This window comes from Serinus canaria, chromosome 7 (assembly GCF_022539315.1).
Source record: "Serinus canaria isolate serCan28SL12 chromosome 7, serCan2020, whole genome shotgun sequence".
In the NCBI taxonomy this organism is placed as follows: Eukaryota; Metazoa; Chordata; class Aves; order Passeriformes; family Fringillidae; genus Serinus; species Serinus canaria.
Window position 1 is genome coordinate 16,566,412 of NC_066321.1, and position 24,059 is coordinate 16,590,470.

General features: G+C 37.8%; 1 protein-coding gene across 4 annotated transcripts in view; it reads left to right on the forward strand.

Annotated features, from left to right (window-relative positions):
• The first annotated feature begins 445 nt into the window (after positions 1-445).
• SLC4A10 (solute carrier family 4 member 10) overlaps positions 446-24,059 on the forward strand; it is an 88,780-nt gene continuing 65,166 nt past the window's right edge. For 2 of the 4 annotated variants that reach the window (XM_018911465.3, XM_009087931.4), the window contains exons 1-3: positions 446-530; positions 11,566-11,712; positions 21,107-21,245. The gene's annotated coding sequence lies outside the window, so the exon portion shown is untranslated. The remainder of the gene's footprint in view (positions 531-11,565; positions 11,713-21,106; positions 21,246-24,059) is intronic. The other 2 variants (XM_018911467.3, XM_050976981.1) reach the window with 1 other exon arrangement.

Genomic DNA, 24,059 nt, shown 5'->3' on the forward strand with positions numbered 1-24,059 from the left:
GCTGAAGTATAAGGAATCTTAGTAGAAATAGTTAGGGAATTCTGCATGTAGCTCAAGATCCTGATCTAAAGACAAAAATGCCTGTGCAACCCCTTTCTTAAGGTGCACAAGAATAAAGCTGCCCTGATCAGACATTTCTTCTCTCATCTCTTTCATTGTCCTATTGGCTGATGTTTTTCTTGGTTTCCAGTAACCAGTGTTTACTCATCATCTTGCAGGTTTTACCAGAAGTTTTGCATGTCAAAGTTAGCTGTAATCATACCTCATACCTCATAACTGATGCAAAAGAAATAGATTTAATAAGTAAAATGAAATTCTTACACCCCTTTTTATTCTTGAGTTGGAAAAGTGGAAATATTAAAAACATCTTTGTTTTATAGTACTGAACAATCTTGCCAATAGTTTCCAAATGAAAAGTAGCTTATCTGTCTTTTTTTCTGTTTTGTAGAGAAATGATGAAGAGGCTGTTGTGGATAGAGGTGGAACTCGCTCCATTCTCAAGACACATTTTGAAAAGGAAGATCTAGAAGGTGAGCAATGATTTTTCTGTGCTTTATGTTGTCACTTTCTTCTGAAAGTACTGAAATGTAATTCCAATGTGTAAACTTACTGATTTGAGCAGGGATGCAACGAGACAATAGAGTAGAATATTGTAATTTATTTTTAAAAAAGAAATACTGTTTTCTCTCACAGCAGTGTCCAGAAACAGATGATGGTGGAAGGAGTTTGCTAGTTTTTGGTGATCCCTGGTCAAGTCCTGTGAATATGCATGTGTGACTTTACATAAGTCTTCTAAACTTTCAAATATACAACTGCAAGCAGGATGGCTGATTTAGTGCTTATAAAGGCTTCTACACTTGCATTACAATCCTCATGTAGTTGCCTAGCCACATCTTCAGCTGAACAAAAGCATTCTGTAGTGCCAGAGATTGGATACACATTTACTGATACCCACTGCAGAGAGAGTGAGAAATTATGAGCACGGTTTAAATACTGGTCTAATGAGTCAGCTGCATTTCTCTTTGTTTAGTGTATGCCAAGCTTTGGTTACTACTATACTTAAACTCCTGAGTTGTGTGAGCCCCCAGGTCATAGTTTTGAGGAAAATGAGTTTCTGTTGCACATATGCTATCCCTTTCCTGAGACTGGGAATGGCTGATTTTGTTAGCTTCTTGTAGTGGGACATGGAGGTTCCAGTTTTTGTCACACAGATCCACATGAACTAGCCCAAAAGAAATACTAAAATCAACAAGCTACATCTGAAAAGTTCCTTGCTTCAGCTCTAAAGAGACCTATCTCCATCTGTGCAGGAACTTGAGTTTTCTAAATGCCTACCATTGATTACTTCATAATTTTTTTTCTTTTTTCCTCTGTCTATGTGAACTTTGTGTTATCTGATACGTGTTGGCCATATTGATGATTTCATTGACATGCCAATGTTACACAGCAGCCCTGTGACTGCTTCCTTCAGCAGTGCCTCCCTGAAAAGCAGATGTAGCTGCACTTGAGAGGGGCCTGGCTGTGTCTGTGTGAGGTTGTCTCTCACAGAAGGATGTTGGATGTTGTGCAGTGGGGAATGTATGAGGTAGGTAGCTCTCTACTCAGCCTGGGGGAAGTCTGGGTGTGTGCAAGATCTCAGGTTAGATGTTTCAGGGTGGCATTTACAGTTTTGGTATCTCCAGGGTCAGTGGGTCAGGCTGGCAATGCCAGTTTTGGGCATGAGCACAAAACCTCCTGTTTTGAATCTCACATTTAATCTGTGGTCTTCAGTCTCTTGATGGCATCCTTGATCAAAGAGAAGCCGCTGTATCTGGTGTCCTCAGAGAAACACCCAATACAAGAGTGGGAGCTCCCTGTCTCCCTATCTCCATGGTACTGACTCACAGAGATTTTTGTGGGGTGAGTCAACCCACAAAAATATCCTTTTGCTGAGTCATTTTATTGATGATAGTGAGGTGGCATTTTAAAGATGGACAGCTTTCTGCAGAATGACATCTTTAAACTCAGTCACATAAACTTAAGTCACATTAAGGTTGTCAGAATTACTGTGATGTTCCACACATGACTACCTGGAACATAATTTAAGAACTGTATTTAATTTTTCCCCCACCATCCTATATGGATAGAGTTGGTTCTGTGAAATATCAGTGAAAATATTATTTCAAAGATATGCTCTTAAGATGTTATCAGAAGAAACTGGAACATGGCAGTGACACTCCCACAATCTTTCCATCAATTTAAGTTGAATTAAATTTAGAATATTGAAAAATTCTGCAGTTATCAAATGAATCTGCTTTTATTAAAAATAAAACCCTCCTGTTTCATAATGTTCTAAGAAAACAATTTTTCAGTGTAGAATCAATCCTTCACAATGCAGTTAGCTTTCTCAGATAGTTTCATGCTCACTCTAACTTCAGATCAGTTTATCTTAAATGTATAATCACGTTGCAGGTTTTAATATCCAGTTGCTGTTAATAGCATGTCTGTTTGTTTTGCAGTACATCTAGGCACTTCTCCCCCAGGAAACAGAGAGTGTGACTCACAAATACCTGTCTCATTCACTGACATTGTGTTGGGTTCTGCTGAAAAATCTACCTTTTTCCTAATGACATAACAACTATGAAATATGAAATTAAATAATCAGGTGCTAATTGCATACCTTAGAAAAAGAGTATAACCAGACTATTAATGTGCATTATGTAATTAGCTTTTTGACAGACATTTAATTTGGTTTATGTTTTAAAATGTAAATAGCTGGTTACTGAATATTCTAGGGAAGAATAGCTTTGCCAGGGTGTAAGTTTTAATGGCACCATGTCAGCAACATTTCAAAAATTGCAATTCATATGAAGAGCTACAGGTTTAAATCTGAAAATAAGTATTCAATTTCCTCTTATTAAATCTTATAATTGTAAGTATTTTGTCTTTAAAAAAAAAATTTAAACTATCAACATTCAAACTTCAGAAATACAGATTTAAATGTGTACTAAAATTTCCATCTGAAATTTCAAAGCCTGGTAAATATTTGGACTTGCATATTTCAGGCAGTCCTTGTGCAAGTATATTGCAAGTACATTTCTTGCTGAAAGCATGAAGACATGGTGATTAATCCTGCCTCAAAGAACGGACACAAGAATAGATTTTTGTCTCATTGTCTCTAGATCAGTATTTTCTTTCCATGAGCAGTACAGTAAAACCTTGGGAACATAAGACAGGAGCTGCAGTACTTATGGGAACAGAAGGGATGTGGTAAGTGCATCTTAGTGCAGTAAGTGCTTCAAATTGTATCTTTTTACTTAAGGTTTGTAGTGCTTCAGAGGTGAATTGTTTGCAGAGCTTTGGCATTCAGATTTTCAGCACCAATAATTTTTCCTCATAGTTAATTTTTTGTGAGTTTTAAGGTCAGGATCAGTCACTAATATTGAATAGGTCATTTGTCTGACTATTGCATTGATGGAGGGACTGAGAAAGCATTTCTAAAAGCAAAAAAGAGATTATATTCCCTGGTTATAATCACCTGTTTTGCATGTTATCTTTCAATGTGTGTACAGACAACAATCCTACTGAAATAAATATTCTCTCATTTTTATCAGTGGTGGAATTCCTAAATGAGAATTGAGCACTGATTCTGGATGCTTGAGTATTTAATTGCAAAATGACAGGTTGTACATGTGCCTGTGCTGAGGGCAGCTAGGCAAGTTTTCCTGCACAGATGTGCACTTCAGCAGCTGCTTATTCCAGTTTATTCCATGGGGTTGTCTCTGGCTGGCTGCCATTGCTTCAATGTATGTTCAGTGAGAACAGATCAGATATAGGATATATATATTCTGATCAGATATAGTAGGATATACCTGCTGCTTATCTCATAGACCAAAAGTACTTGGATTGCTCTGGTTGGAGATCTCAGATTCTCAGATTCTCCCAGGTCACATGCTGACTTTTGGACTATGCAGATGTGCAAGGGGATTGACATGAAATACACAATGGCCAAGGTCTTTTCCTTGTGGCCACCGTGTTAGCTGAGGGGAAAAGTGACCATTCCTTGGACTCCTTGCTGGAGGTGCTCAGCTGCAGATGGAGGATTTTTGTGAGAGTATGTCAGAACTGCTGTGGCTATTACTGTGGCTGGGTTTGGGAAGCAGCTTCAACAGGGAGGTGGGTGGAGATCAGATTGTTAGGTGAAGGTCCCACCATGAATCAGGGATGAATTCTGGTTCTGTTGGAGAAAACGGCAAAATGATCCTTGATTCAGACAAGTCAAGATTTTGTTCAAGTTTTTTATGTTTCATTCATTTAATCTGCCTAAGTGGCATGGGAAAATTTGCCTGAGGGAAATCAAGTTTGCCATGTTTCATATCTCTGAGGTGACATAAAACACTGTATCCAGTATACGCATGAATATGACTCAGGATATGCCTCCTGACACTTTTTACAAAATTCAGATTACGTGGATTGCTTACTGAATTTCACAAAAAACCTTCAAGCTTAATTAGAATATAAATATGACTGGCACAACACAGAATGATGCAGAGGCTGAGACTTTAAACTTAATAAACCAAAAATTAATTGTAAATTTTGTAGAGATATTTTATAATTAACAACCTGCATGAAGGATAATTTTGACAGTCAATGCTGAACAAAAAAGGTGAAACTCCAGAGTATTTAATTATCTTTTAAAAATAATTATTTTAGGTTATTTTATTTTATTTTATTTGTTCTAGCTTGTGACAGTAATTAAAAATTATTTTAATGAAATTTTGATTATATATTGTTTGGATTAATATATGAAAAATCTCATTGTGATTAAATGCTAAACTCCATATATTATTACTTAGTAAAAATTTGAGTTTTAAGCAGCCTTTTATTCTCAGAGACTGGACCTTTTTTTGTAGAAATAACATCATAGCACACCTGTCTGCCTCTGACATTATTTACCTGAAAATTAATAGGACCTAGCAGCTCATAGGACTGACAGGATATAAATTTTAATAACCTGGCCTTGATTCACCCATGCCTCAATGCAGAAACAAGTCAGGCACCGGCTCTGCTTGGTCAGACAGGAGCATCAACCAAGATTTCCCTTCCCCTTGGCTCCCAGGACGCTAGAGCCTACTGCAAATAATTTGTTACCATGTCAGTAGAGATCCCCTGCTCCAGGCTTCCTGGCCTGTGCTTCCCTGGGTGCCCTGCTCATCCTGACATTGGCTCTGACCCCGCTCGTGCTCCTTGCAGCGATGTTCGTCGCGCTGCGATGGAACAGGAAATGCTGTGGAAGGGAGTCCAGAATGGTTTGGCTTTGTCTGTACCTGAAGGGTTGCTCTTTCATTTTGTTACCTACCAGTATCACATCCTCAAGCTCGTTCCCTTTGTGATTCCTAAGGCACACGTTTCTGTAGTGCCTCTCATCTAGCTTTGTTTTCTTTTTCCTACGTAATTCAATATTGCTCGAGATCTCACTTTTCTCCTTTTGTCTTGGCAGTCACCTGGTTTGATCCCTTTGCTCTCTCGTCCCTCGTCAGCAGTTTCTCTGTTACTGGGGAGGTGGTTCACCTTGAACATTCACGAATAAGTCTGAAGGATGTGTTCACAGAATCTCTTTAAAATGATGAATAATGAAATAATGGAAGCAAACAAGTGCCACAGTGTTGGTTGAACACCACAGCCTTTAGCTGATGATAACATTTGGTTGTGAATTTGGTTTGAATTTGCTCTCAGCTTCACAGACAGGAAACCTTTTCAGTATTTGTAGAGACTAATATATTCAAATGCTTCACTTTGTGAAATCCCAGATTGACATAAACTGACATAAACCAATTTGCCATTGTTGGTGGAAGCTGCTTAATTGCAGCATCAGTAGATAGAAACATTCATTTTTTAACACACAGTTGTACTTGTACTGAAGTACTGAAGTTGCTTTTTTTTTTTTTTTTTTCTTGGCTTGCTGCTAATTTAGAAATATAGGTCAAATTCGTCCCTCCAATAACCCCAGCTTCACTCTTCATCAGTGGAAAGAGTTGAGAGTTGTGTATCTGAGCAGGTTCTTTTATATTCTGTGTCTGCTGGCTTTTTTTCTTCTGCCTGGCAAGGTCATGATCTTGTAATAAAACCATACATACAGCACCTCTGGATTCCTCTGGAGGAACCTAGGGAATTTCAAACATTGATCAGAAGGTACTTTTTAGCCCACCTACAATCTGGAAATATATTTTGTTAAAATGCAAGATTTTTTTGGGAGGGCAGTGAATGATCGAGGCTCTTTAAAAGGTCCATAACTTTAATGACTTCAGTGAGATGCTCCTATCCTCCACATTCAATGTGTCCTTAATGCTATCTTGGGCCAGGGATATTGTTTTTACTTTTTTTCTATATAATTTCTGTTTTAATCTACTCTAGAATATAAATTTTATGTATAATCTAAAAGAAATTTTGAAGGTTTTCTTGTCCATTCCTCCAAATTATGGCACAGCAAAAAGGTGAAAAATGGGTTTTGGGCAAACCAGAACCACATACATCAATGTAAACTGTTGATTTTGGAAGGATTGCTTTTGTCCTTTCTGCTTTTTCTCCAGCTCTGCCTCCGTGCTGCACTACAATAATGAATCATGAGTCATGTACTTCTACTCCTACACAATTCACCATAATCACTTTCTTTCCTGTAAGGAAAAAGGCATTTTTTTTAACCCTACACGGACTGATGGTTTTCTGTCTCTACCTCACCATTCATTTTGGAGAGGATGAAAAATTGCATTTGGTTCAGCTCTAGCTGTCAATGCATAGGAGAGGCTTCAAGCACTGTTTTCCAGAGGAGGGAGAAACCCCTCTGGCTCTGCTGAGGTCAGCAGTCAGCTGAGACTTGGCTTGGACTACTGGCAAAGTGTTCTTTCTCAAGGCATCTTGCCTTTGTAACACCTACTGTGTTTCCTCAGTAGGTCCCAGAAGCCTGCCTTTGCTCTTTCTGGAGGTGTTTCAAGACCCATCTGTTCCCTATCTGCCCCTTTCCTCATGCCTGTGAGCAGGGATCTGAAGGCCTTGGTGTCAGCAGGTGCCTCAGGCAAGTTCAGATAACCCCAGGTGGAAGGCAGCAGAAGCACATGGACCCTGAGCATCTGGTGTTCATGGATGTTTGCATCCAGGACAGTCATTTTTTTACACAGTTGCCACCAACTGGGCTGGTTCACTAAGAAGCTCTAAAGTACCTGCTTGAGTTCCACATTCCTGGTGTAACATGGAGACCTGAAAGAATTTCCATGCTGAGAGAGGCTCTTCTCCATGGTTTATGCTGTGTTTAATTTGTGTTACAATTAAAAAAGTCAGAATTGGTTTAGATATCAGTGAGCCATAGGATTTACCTGATCTTCCTGAGTTTTTCTATTAACCTTACATTAGCATCAGTAATGTTTTATCATAGAAAGGCTGGGATTTTGTCCTTGCAAAAACACACTCTGAACTCAGATGTTGATTTATTCCAGATGTGCTGCTAGGAAAGCAAAACTTGAACACATGCACTAATATTTTCAGTATTAGGTTTAGAAGCAAGAAATTTTTTAAAACAGACCCACTGAGAAAATACAGTAATACACAAAGATTATTTACAGTGTGAAAGCTTATTAAAGAAATGCAATGCACTGAATTGATCTGCTCTGCAATGACATTTATACAGTGCTACACATCCACTGGTAAATTGTAAAAAGATTATTTTTAATAAAAGACTATTCTGAATCACATTGCACATAGCTGGGGAACAAACCCAGAATATAAAGTTAGTTCAAATGTATGCATTTATGTCATAGGAAGCTTGTGGTTTACCTTCAAAGCATTAAAACACTCCTTGAGTTAAAGTATTTAAGGACTGAATAAATAATAACCCTTGTTATAAAGCATTCTTTTTTAATTTTTACAGGATTACATTAAATACAAATGATATTATAAAACATTTAAAAGGAGTCCTATTAATTACAATTAGCTTTGAGACAGATGAAAGTGCATGTAGCCCTGTGGAAAAATCAGGATCTCCCCTAAACTTTTGAAGAAAAAAATTATTCTGCTGTAAGTGTCTTCAGCAGAGTAAGTTTGTGGAGGTATGAAATCATTGCCCTAGAAAAGACAGATATGAAACATATATTATTAATATGAATATGTCTTGCAGAGACATTTCTCAGAATAAAGTCTAAGTAGAAGTGTTGTTTGGGGTTGCTGAAAGGAGAAAGGAGAAATTATTCCTTACACTTAAATTTATTTTAAAAAACCAATAGCAAATTAATAATCTAAAAACCCAGGCTCAGAATAGCAGGAATTTTCTGTATATCCCCTGAGAATGACCAAAGTAACATCTAGAAATGGTTTCCAGAACCTGGCATTCTGAGTCTTTAAAACCAGAAGCTTATCCTAGCTACCTATCTTATGCCTTGAATAAATGGAAAGAAAAAGGAATGTAGTGGGTTTTCTAGAGCTCTGAAAACACATAACCCATTTTAATCGATGGTGCTTGATGACTTAACTTAGGTACTTCTGGAAAACCCATTACAATTATTTAGTGATGTGACATTTCAAGGGAAAATGGAGATGGAGAGGAAGGATTTGTAAATACTTCCCTTAATTTAGTAGAATTAAGGTATTTTTAAAGGGATGCTAAGAGTACAGATTTTTTTTGTCCCAGTGCCTCCCATTCTTCCAAAACCAATTTTAACACAAAACCCACACCCATCTGGCAGGGAGAGCAAGGTGTTGTGTTCACCTCTTAAACCATGTGTCAGTGCTGTGTGAGGATGGATGTTAGGTTGTGCCTGATGTCAGTGGTTGGTACCCTGGTGTAACCTGCAGTTGTTACTATGTCCCATACTTTAGTGTCTTTGTAGAATTACCAAAAATAATGAGAAATTATGATCTAATAGTTTCTGTGAAAATGTATGGCAGAGCAGAATTATTTTACAATATTTGAGCAATATTCAGTCATTTTAAGTTGGCATCCTGATGAAGTAAATAAAAGAAGACACAAAGTAGTTCTAAGAGATAAATGAAAGAACTGCCCATATATGATCAGTTGTTCTCTAAAAGTATAGCCTAGATAGTGGATATCCTGGTTGACCTTGAGTTCACTCAGTTGTAGATATCCTTTCTTAGAAATTTCAGTCAGGCTTTCCTGAGATCTGCCCTGTTCTGTCCATGTTTGACCTTCTAGTCTTGGCAAATTCAGAGATCTCTCTGGAAACTCTTGTTTGATAATGCCTTGGACAATTTGTACATAAAAATGTACATTACATTCTGGACTCTAGCTCATAATACCTACCATGAAAAGGTTGCTTGAACTAAGGTAATACAGTAATTGGATTTCTTTTGTATTTCTTCTTTCTTTTTTTTGCTGCTTCTATCATTCATTGTCATTTTGTCAGCAATTCAGAATTCATTACTCTTTTGTTCCCAGATGGTCTCTTTTTGCTTCACAGTTGTGATCTTTTAATAAACCAGAACTACTTAACTCTCAGATTTTTTGCTTTTTGCTCTGTGATTTTTCTGTAGAGAACTATTGCTTTTCCCCTGACAGTTTCTTTAGTTTCTTTTCCTCTTATTTGTCTGATCCTTGTTACAAGCACCTACCTTTCTCCATGTGTTTATTGAAATTATGCCTAGGTAGCACTCTGCTGGTCTCAGTAGGTTCACACAGAAAGAGTACAATCCACTTTGCTTTTTCCTGATGTCTATTTCAGTTTCCAGGGTCCTGGTTCTTTTTTCAGTGGGAACTGATTGTGTCTGTATAAGGAAAATTGCTGTGGCATTCAGGCACACACACCAATGTTCTGGCACTGTATCTCAGTGTACTCAATAAAGAACAGTCTGGACTCAAGTACTGCTTTCAGCCCTGGAAATTAATTGAAATGTGAGTCTCAATCAGCATTTCCTGATGCAGGTACAATCTGATCATTGACGTGGGAGAAAACTAGGATAAGCATGGCCCCTTCTATCACAAAGCAGCAGGAATGTACTTAGTTACTAAATTAAAAAAACAATCTATTTGCACCTCTGGAAATTACTAAAAGTCTTAGGAGCAGTAAACCCTTCCTTTCAAAATGTTTTGCTTTTTCTTCTATCCAAGGAGGGGATAAGGAAATGTGAAGTACTTCATTACTCATGTCCTTCAGTTTTTTTTAAATGAATTTTTCCTTGTGTCATGCACTGCTGACTGCAATGCATTTGAAGTATACAAAAGGCAGCAGTTCTCTTTAAACCATTTATTGGGTTAAATGGGATAAGCAAGAAGAAAGAGGTATATAATAAATAAATAGAAAAATATTTTTCAACTCATGGGCATTGTATTAGGAAGATCACCTGACTCTACAAGAATAGTCTCTCAAAAATTGATGCCTCTGCTTTCTATCCTCCTCTACATGGATCAGTGTTAGGGAAGTAACTAGTGTGGTGTCCAGAGTCTTTCTGCAGATTTTTTAGCTCTGCCTCTGCAGAGAATTCCTGTTGGTATTGAATTTCTTTGATGTTTTGTGACACGTGCTGCCTTGCTGTGTTTTCTGCCTCCTCTGGAGTCTCCATGGGATTAGAGATCACGTGCTACCTTAGCTTAGTGTTCTTGACCTTTTTTAGATGATTGACACTGAATGATTACAGCAAAGCAGCAAATGTCCATGAGCTGTGTTATGTTCATTTCAAGGAGAAAATAATGTTATTTGAGATGAGTAATCTGGGCTATGTCTTTCTGCTGAGTAAATGTAGAAGACCTGCCTGTAGTGAGTCATGATTCCTTTCCCATTTGTTCTGGTTAGTGCACATTCCTGCTGTGCTCTCCCCCTTCTAAATGCTTTACTGTGCTCTGATCCTGTTAGCCCACATAGCTAAGAGACCTAAATATTTTGGGCTTGATCAGCAACATAAAATTCATCAGGCTTGAAGGCAGCAGGCATGCAATATGTACCTTCTTATGTATTTAAAAAAACAGAACAGAAGAAATGAAAGCACCCTAAGATACCAGCAACACATTTATGATGTGAGCATGTAAAGTGCTATAGGGATTTTGTGCTTTTGCCTACATAGTGTTTTATTGTTTTTTCAATTTCTTTTTTTTTTTTCCTTTCTTCTTCGTTTTTTATTCAGTGAATTTCCCACAAGAATTCTGTCAAGGTTTGGCTCATAAATAGGAATGAGTTTGGTAAAGTTCTTGTACACACAAAGCAAACAGCAACTTTACCAAATGTTCAATCCAAAGAGATCCATGTGTCTCTTTATGTTACTGTTTTGGAAGACATTTAACAGAACACCTGTCTGGCTTTAATGAAAGTTCACATACAAAGATGCAAATTTGAAGAAAAAAAAAAAAAGTCTGGCACTGCATCATAAGGACTTCAGTATTGGAATTTCTTCCTCTCTCAAGGGGTTGTGTATCTGTGATGCTTAAACATTATTATTCAAATCCATACTGTTACGACTATTAACATTAGAATAATAAATATTATATAACTTCAAAATGATCACAGGAATGATACCATGAATGCTTTTAAGGATATTTATATTGTTTTTATAACATAGTTCCTTTCTCAAAGATGCCTTTTTTACCTGTAGGCCATCGAACATTGTTCATTGGGGTTCATGTGCCACTGGGTGGAAGAAAAAGTCACCGACGCCATCGGCACCGCGGGCATAAACACAGAAAGAGAGACAGAGAGCGGGACTCGGGATTAGAAGATGGAAGAGAATCTCCTCCTTTTGGTAAGCCAAGTTTTTTTCTAGGATAGGTCTTTAAGTAATAAATGTCAGCATGATTGTGCATGATCTGTGCTGGTATCACTTGGACGTGATCAGCAGCAGGGCTTTGGAGAATCCACCAGAGCCTCTGCTGGTGATGGGATCCTTTGAATGCATCCACTGAGGGGCCCCAGCCAGTGGAAGTCAAGACATGAGAAAGCTCAGTGGTTTCCATCCCTGAAGGAGCTGTTCCTAAGTGTTCTCACAAAGACAGACTGCAGCCACCTCTGAGGTGGGAAGTGCCACATGGCACCAGCTGCCCTCGGGGTAGGCTCTGGAGATCTGCCCCTAAAACTAACCTAGAAGAGCTGGGGTCCTTTACAATTACTTTTGTGATGATGTTGATGTTACTGAAGCTGCAGTGTTTTATCAGATTCAAACCATGATCTCAGTTGTGTTTACCTTTTTCCTGACATGATGCTGTAAATGTGCCATTGTGACATGGATCTGCTAACTGTGGGCTTGAGGAAAAAGCAGGGAAAAATACCTCTCAGTAGACAAACGTGATATGAAACTCCTAAAGTTCTCAAAATTTTAAGTAAGAAAGCATTACAGAGAAGAGGAAGGTAGTCATTAATAAATTAGTGAAGCTTTGTCTCAAAACACAAGAATGTTACATGCTGTTCAAAAATAAAAAGTGCATGTGATGAAATGTCCAAGGCTATGGAAAGTGTTTAAAATATAATGGAAGCATGTGTAGAAAACAATCTGCTAATGTGTTTTTAAATCATTAAGGAAATGCACCAGTGTGATTTCAGGTTACAGAATAGTAATTATAAGACTTCCTTTAAACAGAAGTTTGTATTTCATCTGTGGAAAGCTTTTGAGCAAGTATTTTGTAAGTGGTGATGGTTAGAGCTTGAAATTTTCAAATCTTGCACAATGGTTTATTGTACTGAGAGTAAAACAAAGTCAAGACTTTTTCAAACTTAGAGATACAAGTTATGTTTTGAAGACTGAACAGTGAAGAAAAAATTGGCTGTGGTGGTTCTGTCTGGAATGGATTTCAAATGTAAAAAGACCCAATACTATATTGAAACCAGTTTCTTGGAAAAAAACAAAGTTCATAAATTATTAAAGCAGTTTTCAAAAAGAATATGCATATATACATATAAAGTCAGATTAAAAAGAAACAATTGAAAGTTACATTAGCCAAGAAGTGAGATATCTTGAACTATGAAACAGTGTCTTCTGTTGAGTCATCTGGTTTTATTTAAGTGCCAGTATGTGACACATTTTGGCTGAGAACTTAGCTCTGTTCTTTCAACTTCTGGAGACCTAGGCTTGTGTCCTTCTTAATGTCAAAAGTGAAAAAAAAAAAAAAGGAAATTAACTGGCTGAATCTGTTTTAATAGTCTTTGACATTTGTGCATGCAATAAAATGCAATGTTCAGCATAATTCTGTGTTAGGTAAATCAGCCTGTGTTCAAAGGATCTCTGAGGGTGAAATAGCAGCAATATGAAAAAAGGATAGTTGTGAAGTAGATTTGTAGCTTGATGTTCACTGCTCTCTTCCTCTGGTGTACTTCAAGAAATGAGTAGAGATCTGAAGTCTTTAAAGTCTCAATTTCACTTTTAAACTTACCAATTCAAGTGGTGTCACTTGACAGACAAGTTACAGGCCAGAAACATGGAAATCTTTTGTGGATTCAGACTACTGAAGATATTCTTCAAAGTGCTTGGTTGATAACAATGCAAAGAATCCAAAGATAGAACCACAAATCTGGAAATATCTAGTCTGACATTCACCCTGAATAATTATCTGAATAGTAAATTTTGAGGGTTTTCCCTTTTATCTGACTCCTGGAATTTGGGCCAGTGAAACACATTTTGAGCTTTGACATTTGTCCACCCAGGCAGAAATGTGGCTTTCTATAGACAAGAGTGAAAGGGATTTGCATAATCAAGGCAAATCTCAAAATGCTACAGTGATGAGGTTGAGCACATACAGAACAGGCAGACAAAATAATACAGAGATTAATAGTAGTCTATATACACCTCCCTCTTTCACTATGGTTTTTCCTTACAGGAGTTTCAGACAACTTGCTGTGCTGCCTGGGGCAAAGCATTGCCTTTAGAGAGAATGTGAGGAGGATTTTTCTGTGCTTTATTTGCCCAGATACTTCCCACAGCAAATGTGAACCTAATAAACCTCTATAAGCTTTTTAGCTGTTCTTCCCCATGACTACAAGTTTCTAACAGTACCCAGAAGTGAAGGAAGCTCGGAGGAAGACAAGTACACTTCCTTTTTTTGATGTGTAACTCAGTATGAGGGACTGTATTACCTGAGAGAGTAGATCCAAACTAGTCCCTTAATTTATAAATCAGTCTGATTTAATTGAGCAAGAATAAATGCTTAGCTCCTTCTTTCTATTGACACCTTTTTATGCTTTTCTGCCAAATAGTAGAAGGCTGTATGCTTGGGAACTGTGAGGGAGGAGGGGAAAGAAAAAACCATTTTGATGAGCAGGTGCAAGAAGAAAAGATGGAGAAAATAAGCACTGAGACCAACTGATGGAAAACAGTGCTTTGAAGTAAGTCAGAAAAATACATAAGGATTTTTATGATACAAGAGAATAAATTAGCAGTGTTTTGAAGCAGTGAAGTATGAAAGGAGATATAATAAAAGCAAAAGATCCAACCACTGAATAATAGAGATTCTGGAACAAGTAAAGATCTGAAATATTCAGACATGAAGTGCTCCACAGTGCTCAGTTAACCCAGCATGGGATAAAGCATTATTTTTGTCATAATCTATAACTGTGTAATTTGTAACTTTGTCTGTGCAGTACCACCACGTGCAGCCCTTGCTCTGCTGTCAGTGCTGCAGGGAGATGTGCAGTGCACCTTGTGCTGTGGGGCTCTGCAGGCCCCATGCACAGTCACAGGTTCCTGTCCAGTAAAAAGCAATTCCTTCAAGTGTTTTCTGTGTATCAGCATGGGTAGAAAACACCTCCAGTCAGTGCAATGACAACAGGGGGAAGCTTCCTGGTAATCCCTTTGGATCCTGGCTGGGAAAGCTGTACCAGCTACTTTCTGGGAAAGTTTCTGCAGAGAATAGATTTTTTTAGAACATTCTGACATTGGCTCATTAGCTGTTTTTTATCTCCTACTGTCATTTTTAAAAAATAACCCAAGGGTGCTCAGTGTACAGATTCAGAGGTAACTCCAGATGAGACAAATAATATGCAGGATGTGTACTTAGTGGGATGAAAGGGAGTCCTGACATTTAGGGGCACAGATCAGTTACTCAGGTTTGGGTTTTGTTTTCCCTACACCTGATTCTTTCTGTCTGCTGCCTCTTAATGAGATGAGGTTGTAAAAGGTGTTTTCATTTTGCAATAATGATGTGCCAGTAATGGCACAGTTTACTGATTTGATGGTTTGCGCATTGGGAGGGGTTTTTGGGTAGTAAAATTGTAAGTCAAGTGGTTTCAGTGGTCTAGGTTTTCACCACCTTGTCTCTTAAGTTTCTTCTTTTTGAAGAGAAGGTGAAATTCAGTGAATTTATCCACTCTAGTAAAAAATGCAGTGGTGCTATTTGTTTTACTGAAGAGGTTTACTGTTCTCAGCTGAAATGCTGCTCTTGTAATTAAGGCCCCAGTTTCATTTCTGCCTTAAGCTCCCCTTCTCCACAGTTTTCCTTGTGGGGTAAAGTATTATGACTGCTTGGGAATTAAATTAGGGAATTGATGCAAATTAAAACTTATTTGGTAAAAAAAAGGCTCTTTCTAGCCTGGGGCATCTCCTTGGTGCTGCTTGTGAGGGCAGTGGGTGCCAGCCCCTGTGAGCTGGGGGCCACGAGGCTCCATCAGTGCCATGGGTCCTGGTGGCACTGAAAGCCTGCTGCAGATTTCCCTTTGGCTGCTGGGGTTGCACTTGCTCGTGTGCATGTGGATTTTAGTGACAGCTTTCTGTGGCTTTTTTGATGTCTGTTGTTTGCCTGTAGCCAGTGAAACAGCTTTTTGGTACTCATGAGTTAAAGATATTTAATAGCTGTTTTAAAATTGTGGAATAGGAAGACTTTGGCTCTGAAGAGGGTGTCTTTAAGGACAGGTTTTGTTGAGGGTTAAAATGAACACAGCTGTTAGAGCTGGGGTTTGATTACAGCCCCATGTGTGTCCATGGATGAGTAGACACTGTTGAAGCTTGTGGAAGGTTTGGTTTGTTCTTTTAAGAAATATGGATTTAGTAATCCCTAGTTTTAAAGAGGCTTAAATTTGTAATTCATGATATTGGAGGTGGCAAGGCAAGCAGAGCAGCCCTGGAGGTGAGCCTGACCCAGGACTGCACACACAGCTCAGGAAAGGCTCTCAAGGCACTGCAGGCAAAAAAGTGAGTTGCAAAGTGGGGCTTCTTTTGGTTGGTTGAAGGACATGAAGAAAGTAAATCTAAAAGACTCAGCTGGAGATATTTGTGTAAAGTAGCTGAAGGGCTATTAATGGGGTAAATTTAGTTGTTTGTAAAGAGCATGGATGTTAAGAGAATTCACCTGCTCTTAAATATATGCTTAAATGATGAACAGTGAGCTCAGAAATTCAAATCTCTGGGCAGCTGTGGCACAGATTGCTGCACATCTGGATTAAAATAATGTATGATAACTGCAGTTTTAAGAATCCAGCAAAAGAGAGGATAATTAAAGTTTGGGAATTGCCCATATTGTCAGATCCAAAAGATATGATTATTTGCCATAGCCCTGGGTCGATGGAAATAATTCATGTCAAGAAAATGCTGGGCTAGTTCCCTTGGAGCAGATTGTACCTGCAGGGATAAAGTGCCAGGGCACAACCAAAGGAATACTTTCTCCTAACCCAACATGTGATTTCTAAGGTCTGTGAGGAGACTTTCAGAAGTGTCCTGTATGGCTGTTTGCTGTTTTATGTGGGCTTTAGTTAATGCAAATTTAAATTAAACTTTTACTAAGTTTTCTAATTAATAAAATTGAATTTATGATCCTTACCTGTGCTGGTGGCTGAGCCAAGGACAGGGTCCAATCTGCAAAGGAAGGAGGTGGGGGGAGAGTCCCCATCCACCACTTCTGTGGGGAGTGCAAGCAGGAGGATGATGAATGTTTGTGTCTGAAATGATCCTTTCTTTTCTCTGCTCCTGTGAATTTTCCATACCATTTTTCCTTGACTTGTTATTAATGTCAGCTGTGTTACACTTGTTAACTCCCAGACTGCTGTTTGTCCTGAGCAGTGAGTAATTAAAAAAAAATAGTTTGCATATTTAATATTATTTTAATATGGATGTACGAGAGCACAAAGCATGGATTAAATCCTGTATATGTTGCTTACTATCTTATGTGAATTTCTGTAATGAAAGTTTTATTTTAATAGTTAGTGTGTTCATCTGCTGACCCCAGTAAGAAGTATTTGCTTACTAATTCTACCCTTAAATGCAGGCTTGACAGGCTGAGAAATACAGGGAGTGTTACTAGAAATACATTTTTGCTCTCTTTCTAGAGTTTATCAAGAACAGAGGACGGAATTTAGATACATTTTCTATGTACTGAAAGCTGTATTTCTGCTTGTGACATCACCTGGTGGATTGTGTGCAGTTCTGCCTGATGGCAGGGAGCTTTGTCCCAGTGAATCCCTGGCCCTCACTGAGGAGGTGTGGGCTACTCTGACTGGTGTGGTGGAACAGAACATTTGCTGGGCTGAATTTATGTGAAAGCACTGAGAGTGATCCTCCTTTGTTACCCCAGACCAAGTCTTGATCTTACCTTATTCCCTTTGGCCAGAGGGAGTTGCCAGACCCAGGGTTGTGGTTCCACTTGGGGATGTTATAACTGGGGGAAAGGCCAGTTAGGATTCCTTCCTCCTTGTGTTTTGCGAGGTGTTGTGGGACGCTGTTTGCCGCTACGGGCACTCAGCGCTGTTCCAGGGAGCAGCTCTCCCTTTCCCTCTGGGAATCAGGTTATTAGAAACTCTAGCTTGCAAATCTGTTCTTTTGGTGTGTCTGTGCCCACATCTTGCATTTGTCTTAGGGTTGTTGATGCCTGTACAAGGTGTCATAAATATATCAATGATCAATATATCAGGTTTCTGCAGGGCCGCTCCCTTTCTGCAGCACTGAGTCCCACTTGGAATTTGTGTGTACAGCAATAGCTTAACTGCCAGGTCTTAATTTTTTACTCTTTTATTAGACCAGTGGAATTAGCCAGATTTTTAAATGTGAATACTCATTTGCATGCATGCAATGAATTTGAGGTGTCAGGGGTAGTTTGGATGCAAGTGTTGCATGTATGAAACGAGCTCAAGCCCAGAGAAACCCAGGGGTAAAACAGAGGGGCTGGTGGAGCCCCAGCAATCACAAAGCTGCTTCAATTTCCCTGGCTGAGACTGCTCTTTAGCCAAGTAGGAGTGCTTGTTGGTATTACCCCAGCTCCTGTTTGTACTAGGCTTTCTACCCAGTTCTAGCTGGTCCTGGAGGATTTCCTGAACTGGTGATGAACAAGTTACTTGGGAGAATCATCAGCTGCTTATTTTGAAACTTTAAATTCATTTTACTTCTGATAACTCTGATATAAAACATTTGCAGTGGTAAAATACTACTGTAACTGATTAGTCTCACTCAATTTTTTTAAAAGAGTAATCTAGATTGTTCTCATTAGTTTTTAGAAATAGCAATAATAGCATGAAGGATTTTTTTTTCTGCTGGCTGCGCTACTTGAAGCAGGGATAGACAAAAATAATATTCAAGCCAATTTGTGTTTGCCTAGACTGCAGAAAACATTGTGTCCTAGTTTGCAAATATTATGCTTCTGCACTGAGGATTAAGTTATCACAGTTTGACAGTCAGCAATTGAAGTATTCTTCCATACTGATTTTGAATCACATATTACTAATTTTCTATATAACATATTAATGACATATTTGGTATTTATTACTCCTGTGAATATGAGCCAAATCTGTCTGACATTGCTCATGAATAGTCCTGTTAATTCAGTTTTATAAGTGGAACCAAAAGATCTGGTTTTTTAATCATAATTTTCCTGTTGTTTATGTCTTTTAGGGTTTTGTCCTTGAAATAAAGTTATAGTATCATAAATCAAATGATTACTTTGTTCAGTTTCAGCTTGTTGTCTGAAAATGAAGCTGTGACTTGCAGGTTTCAAATATCAATAGAAATCACAGCAGTAAAGAAAGAACCTAGCAGCTTTTTTTACTGCTTTGTTAACAAGGAAGAAGATAATTTAGTGCATATTTCGTCATTTCTATAAATGTGGTGCTTAGGGGTGTGGTTTGGTGGTGGACTTGGCAGTGCTTGGTCCTGATGATGTTGGGTATCTCTGAAAGATTCTGATTCACTGCTGTCAGTCAAGTAGCTTGTTACACAGAAGACCCAGTAAGAGCAAATCACTGCAGTGAGGTGATTCCTTGTTACTGCTCACCTGACTTCAGGAGGTTTCTGATCCTCTGCTTTCCTCCCACGCTGAAGCATGCACTTGCTTGAGGATCATAGCTGTCACAGCTCTGCTGTGAGACACTGCTCATTTATTACTTAACAGTAGCAGTTGCTGTAAATCAGTTCTAGTGCTGATTTTATCAAGAGTACAGGATGTTCCTGGCAATGCTTATTCTCAGATTCTAGCTGCAGTCCAGCTCTCTACCAAAGTAGCTTGTTTTCCATGTTCTGTTAGTAGTCATGTGCACTAATCCGTTGTAAAGTCATATCTCACTGAATTTTGTCCTTCTGGAAATTAGTTTTAAGAAGTTGCACACTTTTTAACTAGAATGTACTTTCTTGTCTCTGATTTAAAGAAAAAAGTGAACATTTTTAAAGAAAGAAGAGGACTGAGCGGTAGGAGAGAAGAGAAAGCAAAGGAAGGGTAAAGTGGAGGAGTTTCTTGCTGTTCTTCAGTGATTCACCAAAAGTAATTCCTTTAGCTGTATCCCTTGCAGTTCCATCCTCTGGTTCTTTGTAGTACCTGAGTCCAAACATCTCTTCCTTCTCTCCTGTGTTTCTCCTTGGGTTTAATTTCCTTGCTTTGTGAAGGAGTGAATAGGCTCTAGTGCACTAGATCTTTACACTCTGTTAAAGCAAATAGACCTCAGGTGAAAACTGTCATGTATTGTTTGTGTTTCATTGCTATAGCAAGTTTAGTGATGCTATCAAAAAAGTATCTCTATTGCTGAATTTAATTTTCTGTGTCAGTGGCCCATTTAATTTGCTTGGATCAGAGCTGTGTTTTCTCTTTAATTAGCATTCAATGGGTGCTATAATCTCATTTTTTTCCAATATTCAAAGAGCTTTAGGACCCTGTGCAGTGATGCTCTTTGCTGTTAGATGGAACATTGTAGCTTGTCTTACAAATATGTTAGAGAACTGAACTTCATTTAGACAATGTTCAAGGAATCACTGAGCTGTTCTGCTGGATAATCAGTTTTTCAGTTGACTGGCAGCCTGGCCTCTCTCAGCTCTCACAAAGCACTTTTGGTTCCTTTCAGAAATCTAAAATACATTAGCAGAAAAAGCAGCCATGTATTGCTACAGAGGCTGTGCTTCGTCAGAGTTTGTTCATTTGAGATTTGCATTTAAATAAGCAAATAGGATATAGGAGTTTTTAATACAGCACTTGAGCTATGAACATTGAATATACATGTACTTAAGATACTCTGGGATTTTTTTGAGTGGAAAAAAACAATAGTATGTCTTAAAAAACATATTTAGTTGTCTGCACTGAAAGGTTATGAAGAAAAATAATCAGGAACAGTATTGAAAGGGAAGACAGGAAGAATAAAATGAGGAAGCTGGGACAGATTAAGAAGTTGTGTATCTCAAGCAGCCTAACCAAGTTGAAAGAGTTAACAAAGGAGCAAGGATCAAGCCTGCAATGGTCTATTCACATTAGGCAGGTTTCATTTGGTTTGTTTCTCCTACAGCAAAGATTTCACATTTAGTATTCTATCTTTATGACCTGAGCTAGATCTGCAGATGTAGACTTACAAAGTGGTAAAGTAGATTTTCCTAACACTGGAGTAAAAGACTTTTATCAGCTTTATTCAGCTTTATCTGTGCTCCTTTCTCTGTGACTTTTTTTCTTTTTTCTTTTTTTTTTTCTTTTTATTCTGGGAGATACCATTCCAGCTTCCAATATACCCTGTTTCTATACATCAGGTCATATCTTTGGAGGAGTTTTTTGAAAAGTAGACTTGACAGCTACAGTAAATGAAGAGATCTCAATCTGAATGTGTTTGTGTGTAATTGAATGTTCTTACAAGCAGAACTGCATTTTTTTTTGTGTGGCAGTAAGTGATATGAATGAAAACATCTGGATAATCTCATAAAATTTGTTTTCTCAGGGCAAGAAAACTGGTGTTTTGGACTTGATATTTTTATTTTTCTCCAGATACCCCATCACAAAGGGTGCAGTTTATTCTTGGAACAGAAGATGATGATGAGGAACACATTCCTCATGATCTCTTCACTGAGCTTGATGAGATCTGTTGGCGTGAAGGAGAAGATGCAGAGTGGAGAGAGACAGCAAGGTGAGCATTTTCATAACTTACAAATTATCTGTAGGTATTGGTTGCTGGTGTATTGAGGAATGATTTCAAAGCTGTAGCAAGCCCAGGACAGATTTTGGATATAAAGCTTTAATAAACCCATAATTTTAATCCTTAGTCTGCTAGTATTACAATAGCATTCATTGTTCCCAGAGCCAAATACTCTCATTTGGGTTTATGAGTATTGGTCAGAGTGAACACTGGTGGGAAAAAATAGTGTAAATATACCATATATGTGAATTAAAATCATTTGGTCAATTAATATTTTATCTTCTAATTTAAAGACTCTTTCAAACTTCATATTTTGTTTGAATCCTCAAGAAATGGATAAGGGAACCATTAAATAAAGATTAAAGCAAGGAATGAGATTACTTTTGGAACAATAGAACTTTTACATATTCTAAGTCTCCATGAACAGCTTGAGAATAAGTATTTAGTTTTGGTTATTTTATTTCTGCAAAATTAGTGGGAAAGACTTTTAGATTGCATTTCTGCAGTGAAAAAAAAATACTGGTGCAGAACTTTTAATTGCACATTTTTTACCTTGAGCATTTAAATGGGAAATAATTTGCTTACTTTCATTAAGAATTTACATTTTACAACAATCTTTACTTCATTTTTCATCTTGAAACCTTAGTTCTTCCTCTCCCTCTCAGTTGCTGGTAGTATTCCTCAATGGTGCACAAAAGTCTGTTTATATATATATATATATTTGGTAGAATATAAATTGCAAAATGTCTGGAAGGATTTTGTGGGTAACTGTGTATGTGGGCTGTCTGACATGAACATGGCTGGTAGTTTTCTTTCTAATTTTACTGCAAATTTCTGCTTTCCCAGAGGGCCAAAATTTTTTTCTATGACCTTCCCTTCCATTATTTGTTCATAGGCAGCATAGACAGATGCTAAATATAGATTTTTATGTGTTTAAAAATTCTCATATGGGGATTGTGCTGCAAAAGGAAGGCAGTAGTGTTCCTAAATAATCTTATTAATATTCAGAGAGAGAAAATCTAATCAAGGTAATCGTCTGCAATGTTCTCATATGATTAGGAATACATAGAACTTCTCTAGGAGGGGTATCAACTTCTGTTGAAATTAAAAAGTAAAAGTCACTGTGTGTTCTGTTATTTTTAAGCAGGGAAATAGCAACTTCTTTAGTTCAGCTTTAAAAAAAAATCCCTTGGCAAATTATTAAAGCATAGTGTTTCTGAAAATGATAACAATTTCTGTCAGCAAGTGGTTCTGATGAAGATAGAATTCAAAAGGAGTAGGTGAAATAATTTTCTGTTTTGGTTGATCTCTTTATATGTACAACCTTCTCAACTGCTGTTTGTGAAATGAAGAATTAAAGATGTTTAATAGAAATGAGATTGTTGAAAAAATGCAGGACAAAAACAGCCAAGAAAACTACATTTTTGGAGCTCAGAAAATACAAGAGTGACATAATAGGTGATAGTAAAGTTTTCATTAGCTTTAGCAGTAAGAATGGGCTGCTGTGTGGAAAGAACTGGTCAAGATAAATGGTCTTTTTCAGTTTGGATCCCCAGATTTCAGGCTGCATTTGACATGGGGTGACTGGTTAGAAAAGGAGGGGAAGACAAGGAAATTACCAAATTCAAAATGAAGAGAAGACTCAAAGTGCTTCTCTGTGCAAGTAAGAGGGTGCCATAATTTCCATCCCAGAAAGATGGAAGAACATGCAGGGTATGGTAGGGAATGGGTAGGGTAATTCCTGTCTCTCTGTGGCTCTATCAGGTGTGCTGTGTCAATCCAACACAGCAACACTATTAAAGAGAGGATAAAAATGGTTGGGGCAAGCAGAGCCCTTATAGTCCCATTTCAGAGCCATACAATGCTTGGAGGAAAGAAAAATTATAGACTTGGAGATAAGTGGAAAATTGGATATATTGCAATACAATGTCATGTCAGACTAAGTTAATAATGCTCTTTAATCAGGTAAGTGATTTTTGTTTTTCTGACAAAGGAAAAAACAGTGAATCTAAATTTTTTGAAGGAAAGCATTTGATATGGTACAGCAGTAGGAATGTATTACTTAAACTGCATTCTAGTGTAAAAATTCTATTAGCAGGTTGGGAACTATTTGAAGAGGTGCAGCAGGCCGTGCTGAGAGATTGTATTATTAGTGTGAAAGGTAGTGACAGCTAAGTCCTGAAGAGTGAGGCTTAGTAAATAGAATAATTATTCAATTAAAAATGGGATTATTATAAGGAAACTTGCTGATAATAAGAAATTAGGAGGTATTACTCCTATAGAAATAAATAAAGGTATCATACACAAAGAACCAAGTGGCTTTGAGTAGAGTAATAGAAATGGGATGGTGTTTAATATGCAAGATCATGTGCTTAGAAACTAATACAGTGGGTCACTTTAAATACCTGTGGTTGATTCAGGACTTCAGAATTATTGATTTGACTAAAAGTGTGGTATGGAGAAGATACAACCTGAATTTGTTGCTGTTCCAGGCTTATTGCATGCTTTTCATATGTGTGCAAAATGTCACTTGGAAATATTTGTAAATCTTACTGTTTGGCTTTGGATGTAGTTTCAGATAGAGATGAATTACATTTAATGAGAGTGATAGCACTAAGTGGGTATGGATTCATTTCACCAAGCTCTGCACTTGGTGCGCCTGGACTGAAGTGTTGGGCTGGCTCTGATGAAGTACATCTGTATCTTTGTATTTTCACTTTGATTGAAAGAGCACTGGACTTTTCTGTTCCAGGATCTGATTTAGACTGTCCCATCCATGGAATTAGTCAGTGAGCAGAATTGAAA